Below are 6,977 nucleotides of genomic sequence, written 5' to 3'. Positions count from 1 at the left end.
TCTGTTTTTGAACTGAGTAGAAGTAAAATCATATAGCATTTATTCATTTTTGTCTAGATTCTGTCACTCAACATTATGATTGTGAGATACACTCATGTTGTTGCACATAGCAGAGATTTGTTTATTGAGCAATTGCTCAGCAATTTTAATTGCTATGTAGCATTTCCTTGTATGGATATGCCACAACTTATGCATTCTGCTATTGATGGATAGTTGGATTTTTTCCAGTTTTGGCTTTTCTGAATAATGCTATGATGATCATAGGCAGATTTACGAAGACATTAATGAAGTTTAAGCTTCAGGATCTCTGAGGGCTATGAATTGTTACAATTTGTAAAGTATTCTATGTAAGGAGGGGAAGCCAGATTCTATGAAATATCTCTGTCTGGTAAGATCTAAACATGTTACGGAAGAAAGAGACCTGAATCCCAAAGCCTACTGTAATTGTAGTGATAGCTTTTATCATTCTAATTACATATTTATTTCTGTACTTAATCTTTTGTTAAGAATTTTGTATTTTTTATTAATCACAGTCTGCTAAATTGTATAAGCTTCAGGTCCCACAAAATATGGAGCCACATCTGGTCATGAGCTTTTTGAACTTGTTTTTGGCCTGTGTTCTGTGGACTATGTTTAATAGTAGCTGGATTATATGATACGCTCTATGCTGCTTTAATAAATACTATCAAATAGAGTTCAAAATTGGTTGTGCCCTTTTCTAATCTCATGGGCAGTGTTTGACCATTTCCTTGGCTCACATCCTGACAAATAATTGGTATTTAGGTAGGCTGCTATGTTATCACAAATGGTTTAAATTTTTATTTCTCTGATGACTAAAGAAATCAAACATCTTTTTATGTGCTTATTGGCTATTTGAATATCATCCTTTGTGAAATGTCTGTGTATACCTTTGGTCCATTTTTATTGTTTATCTTTTTCATATTGGTTTGTAGGAGTTCTTGTATACTCTGGTTATAACACCTTTGTTAGTTACAAACATATTTTCCCACTTAGTGTTTGGCCTTTTCACTATTTTAATGATGCTTTTAATCCACAGAAGTTTCTAATTCTAATGTAGTCTTACTTATCAATCTTTCCTTAATAGTTAATACTTCTTCTATCCAATTAAATTACTCATTGTTTACATCAAGATCATGAACACATTCTCCTATTTATCATAAATAATTGTTATTATTTTATCTTTACCCATTTATATCTGTAATCTACCTGAATTATTTTATTTTTTATAAGTGGTGTAAACTAGGGGTCAAGTTGCACATTTGTCTTCTAAAGACCTTGCATGTTTCTTTTTAATTTATTTCAAAGTATTTTATATTTTTAATAAAAAATTGTAGGTAGTATGTTTTATAAATTTTATTTTCTAAATATTTACAGAATCTACTTCATTTCTGTATACTATTTATACTGGCAATCTTGCTGTATTCATTATTTATTCTAACAATATTTCTGAATTTCTATTAGATTCTCTACATGAAAAATGGCCTGTGAATGAAAAAATATATGTATTTCCTTTTCAATACTTAAAATTTTACTTCATTTTCTTATATTATTGCATGTGACCAGGTTGTCCAGTACAATGGTGGAAAAAGATATATAGTGGGAATTATTGCCTTGCTTACAATCTCAGAATTAAATCTTTCAGAAATTTGCCATTTGTATAATGTCATTTGTTTGCTTTAGATAATTTTTTGTAGTTGCAATTTATTAGGTCAGGCATATTCCCTTCTATGACTAGTTTGTTTGCTGTTAGTGTTAAGCAAGCATCCTAAAACAAGTTGGAATATTTTCTCTCATTATTCTCTGTGAGGTGAATGTAAGTTTGTAAGTTCTTCACTAAAAGTTTCAGAAGTGATATCAGCAAGATGATGAACTAGGAAGCCTCAGTCTCTTCTTCCCCCATGGAAACCAAAAAAAAAAAAAAAAAAAATCAACCGACTAAAATAATTTTGTAGGAGCTCTGAAAACCAGTCAAAATCCTACTGCAACCAAGAAAACACTCAATCAAGAAAAGCCATATTCAAAGCCATAGAAAATTTTGTGGCACTTTTACTTGCCCTGTTCCTACACCCTCCTTTGTGCACTGTGCCATGATCGGGAAGAAGTGGCCTAATTCCTAGTTCCTTCCCATGAGCTAGTCGGGGCACAGCAGAACTTATTTGCAATGTTCTAATCTATCTGTATGCTGTCTGAGGGATTGGTTTATGTTTCATGTGACTTAGCATTTGGATGGGGAACGATGGCATACTTTGGATCTCAGACTGGTAAAAGGAGGAGAAAGCAGTGGTGTGTGTCATCGTGTATAAAAACTATAGGTGTCTTGATGCCTGGCATGAGAAGTTATGGGCACTGGAAGAGAATAAAATATCTAAGATTCCAAGAAGAAGATAAGGAAAGACTGTTGTGGAAATTAAGATATTTAAAGACATCTTTTCAAGGACATTTGGAACACACACGCACACACACAAACACAAGCACAAACACACACATATACTTCTTAGCAGTATGCACAATTAGAAAAGAGCTGAGAAGACCTTAAGTTTTTACCCTGGGCTGGTCCCAACACTCAAAACACATCCTACTAATTAGTGAAGGTCTTCTCCATCAGTCTGCAAAGACTGGGAGAAATGGCTGTCTTTTACAAATGCCAAATTTTCAACGAAAGATTACAAGGCATAGAGAGAAATAGGAAAAAGGGCTCATTCAGAGGAACAAAATAAATCTCCAGAATTCATCCCTGAAGAAACACAGGCACTGGAATTACTAGTCAAAACCTTTAAAACAACTATCTTAAATATACTCAAATAGCTAAAGAAAAACAAAACAAATAACTAGAGGAAATCAGGAAGCAATATATGAACAAAATGAGACTGTCAACAGGGATACAAACTATAAAAAAGAACCAAAGAGAAATTCTGGAGCTGAAAAATACAATAAATGAATGAAAAAATTCACAAGGGGAATTTAATAGCAGACTCAAACAGCATGAGGAGAGAGTTAGCAAACTTGAAGACAGATCATTTGTAATTATTGAGTCTGAGAAGCAAAATAAAATGGATTGAAGAAAAGTAAATAGAATTTAAGGAACTTATGGGAAATCATCAAGCAGAAAATTCTACACATTAGAGGAATCTTAGAAGAAGATAGTAAGGGGCAGAAGGATAATTGAAGAAATAATGGCCCCAAACTTACAAATTTGAAAAAGACCTGGATCTGCAAATCCAAGAAGCTGAAGGAACTCTAAAAAGAATACATTGAAAGTGACTCATGATACAACATTACAATAAAACTGTCAAGAGGCAAAAACAGAATCTTGAAAACAGCAAGAGAAAAATTGTCATGTAAAAGGCATCCTCGATAAGATTAGCAGATGATTTCTCTACCTTGGAGGAAATAAACCACCCTCACCTCTATGAACAAAAGATTTTTCACAAGGAGCCAAAATCATTCAATAGGGAAAAACTCAGTGTTTCCAACAAATATCTTTGAAAAACTGTATAGCAACATGGAAAAGTATGAAGTTGGAAAAAACAGCATATGAAAATTAACCCAAAATGGATGAAAGGCCTATACGTAAGACATAAATAAAATTTATAAAACTCTTAGAAGAAAACATTGGAGAAATTTCATGACATTGCATTTGGCAGTGACATTTTGGATATGAACACCAAAGCCACAGGCAACAAAAGAAAAACTAGATAAACTGGACTTCATCAAAATTAAAAAATTCTGTGCATCACAGGACACTATCAACATAGAAAATAAGTAACTCATGGAAAGAGGAAAATATTTTCAAATTACAAATCTGATAAGGAATTAATGTCCAGAGTATATAAATAATCCCTACAATTTGATAAAAGAAGAATGAACAACCCAATTTATACATGGGAAAATGACTTGAATTGTCATTTTTCTAAAGCAGAGGACCTGAATAGGCTTTTTTCCCCAATGAAGACATACAGATGACCAAAAGGCACATGAAAAAATGCTCATCACTAATCATCAGGAAATTGCAAATCAAAACTATAATGGGATATCACCTCACACCTGTCAGAATGGATATTATCAAAAGGACAACAAATAACAAGTGTTGGCAAAGATGTGGAGAAAAGGGAACCCTTGTATACTGTTGGTGGGAATGTTAAATTGGTGCAGCTACTATGGAAAACAATATGCAGGTTTCTCAAAAAATTAAAAATAGAACTAATATATGATCCAGCAATTCCACTTCTGATTATTTACCTAGAGAAAACAAAAACACTAATTAAAAAAGATCTATTCACCTCAATGTTCATAGCAGCATTATTTACAGTAGGCAACATATGGAAACAACTTAAGTGTCCATCAACAGATGAATACAGACAAAGGCATAAAGCAGCCAAAAAAAGAATGAAATGTTTCCTTTTACAAAAGCAAGGATGAACTTGGAGGGTATTATGCTTAGTGAATTAAGTCTGACAGAGAAAGACAAATACTGTCTGTTTTCTGTATGTTCTCATTTATATGTGGAATCAAAAGACTAAAACTAATGAGCTAATATAACAGAACAGAAACAGACTCACAGATACAGAGAGAACAGACTGGTGGTTGCCAGAAATGAGGAGGGAAGGGGAGAGGCAAAATGGATGAGGTGCATTAGGAGGTGCAAACAACTAAGTGTAAAATAGATAAGTTACAAGAATGTAATGTACAGCACAGAGAATATAGTCAATATTTTATAACTTAATATGGAGTATAATCTATAAATATATATGCCTGAAACTAATGTAATATTGTAAATCAACTATATTTCAATTGAAAAAAGAGATGCTCAACACCATTAATCATTAGGGATGTGTAACTCAAAATCATAAGATACTACTTTACACCCTTTAGGATGACTATTTTTTTAAAAAAAGCTAAACCAATTAAGTGTTGATGAAGATGTGAAGACATTAGAACCCTTGTTCATTGATGGTTGGAATGTAAAGTGTTGTGGCTGTTGTAGAAAATATTATGGCTGTTCCTGAAAAATTAAACATAAAATTAACATATGATACAGCAATCCCATTTCTGGATTGATACCCAAAATAATTAAAATGGATTTGAACACATAATTATACAGCTATGTTTATAGCAGCATCATTCACAATAGCCAAAGTACCTATCAGGAGATAAACAATATGTTGCATGCAAATACAATGAAATGTTACTCAGCCTTTAAGTGGAAGTACATTCTGATACATGCAGCAACATGGATCATGCTAGAAGATATTATGCTAAAGAATTTACGCCAGTCACCAAAGGAAAAATATTGTATAATTGTGCTCACAACTCCACTTAACAATGTAGTGAAATTCATAAAGTAGAATGGTGCTGTCAGATGCTGGGGGAGGCAGGATGAATTTGAGAGTTTTTGTTTAGATTGGGAAGATGAAAATGTTCTGGAAATGTATGACAGTAATGGTTGCACAAAAATGTCACTGCATGTAATGCCATTAAACTGTAGACTTAAAAATGGATAAAATGATAAATTTTATATTATGTATGTTTTACCACAATAAAAAGTTTCCAAAAATTCTCAATGAAGCTTTCTTGGTCTGGAATTATCTTTGTGGGGAGGTTTTTATTTAGGGAATTTAAACTTTTTTTTCCTAGGATTATTTTAATAGACATAGGGCTATTCAAATGTTTAAATTTATCTTGTGTTGATTTTAATGTTGCAATTTTCTAGGAGTTTGTACATTTCATGTCAATTTCCCCAATAAAGTTGTCCTTCATATCCTGTAAATATTTATTGTTATTATCATCTTCAATAGCACCCCATTTGTCATTTTTTTAAAAAATTAACACCTTCATTACATAAGCTAAGATAGGAGGGAGGAAGATTTATTTGCCTTTCCAGGCTTTGATCTTCCTCGGATGGAATTCCAGCTCCTTGCCTTCTAGCACATAGCCATCTGCTTGGCCACATTGCCCTGATCTTGAAGTGATGCATGCAAGAAGCAGGAACTTCTCCTGTAGAAGACTTTTTGGCATTGTTTTTTCTTTCATCATATTTCTTCTGAATTTTCTTTGATCACTTTTTTGTTTAAAATCTCTTCCTCCTCAGGAGTCAGCCTGGCCCTCTTCTTGTGGCCCAGGGGCAGTGTATAGTGGGATTTGTACCACTGTTGGTACAGTGTGCAGTCAATGAGCATGATGCAGTTCTTCACCAGGGTTTTAGAATGGACCACCTCACTGTTGGATGCATTGTAGACATCATCAATAATTCTTGTCTTGCACGTACAATATACTTGGAGCCCCAGAAGAAGTCCCCCATGTCCAGCCTCAAGGCCCAGTACTTCTTATTGCCTCCCCACACACCGACTGTGTATGTGGTAGAGGCCAATCTTGATGTTGGCTGAGGAACATCCCAGCTCATAATTCTGCTTCTTGCAGTAGGGCTTTCTCTTGCCCGCAGTCTTGCGGCACTTGTGCCAGTTGTCCCAAGAGAGGCCCGTCACTCAGCGCTGGCTGGAAAGAGCCCATTTGTCATTCTTGATATTGAATACTTATGCCTCCTCCTCTATCTCAATTCCTCGCTCTTTCTCTTTTATTAATTTATTCTTGCCAGCCTTTTAATTTCATAATTCATTTCAGATAACCAAATTTGGCTAGGTTTCTCCTTATTAACTTTTAATTTCATCTGTTTCTGCCAAATTTTTTGTTTTATTTTGCTGAAATTTTTATTTTCTTTTTTCTTTCTTCAAGTATATTTCTGACTTCTTGAAATGGGTCAGTGATTTTCAGTGGGATGATATAAAGTGTGCCTATCTATGCATAATAGGGATTCCAGAAGGAGAGGAAAGAGAAAAGAGGATGTATTTGAAGAAATTATAGCTGAATACTTCCCAAACCAAAAGAAAAAAAAGAGATATCCAGGTGTAGGAAGCACAGAGGGTCTCCAACAAGATGAACCCAAACAGACCTACACCAAG

General features: G+C 33.9%; 1 pseudogene; it reads right to left on the bottom strand.

Annotated features, from left to right (window-relative positions):
- Positions 1–5,886: 5,886 nt before the first annotated feature.
- LOC105103141 (small ribosomal subunit protein eS8-like) overlaps positions 5,887–6,977 on the bottom strand; it is an 87,064-nt pseudogene continuing 85,973 nt past the window's right edge.

Source organism: Camelus dromedarius, chromosome X (assembly GCF_036321535.1).
Source record: "Camelus dromedarius isolate mCamDro1 chromosome X, mCamDro1.pat, whole genome shotgun sequence".
NCBI lineage: Eukaryota > Metazoa > Chordata > Mammalia > Artiodactyla > Camelidae > Camelus > Camelus dromedarius.
The sequence above is the reverse complement of the archived record's forward strand: the minus strand, read 5'-3'. Positions and strand labels throughout refer to the sequence as shown.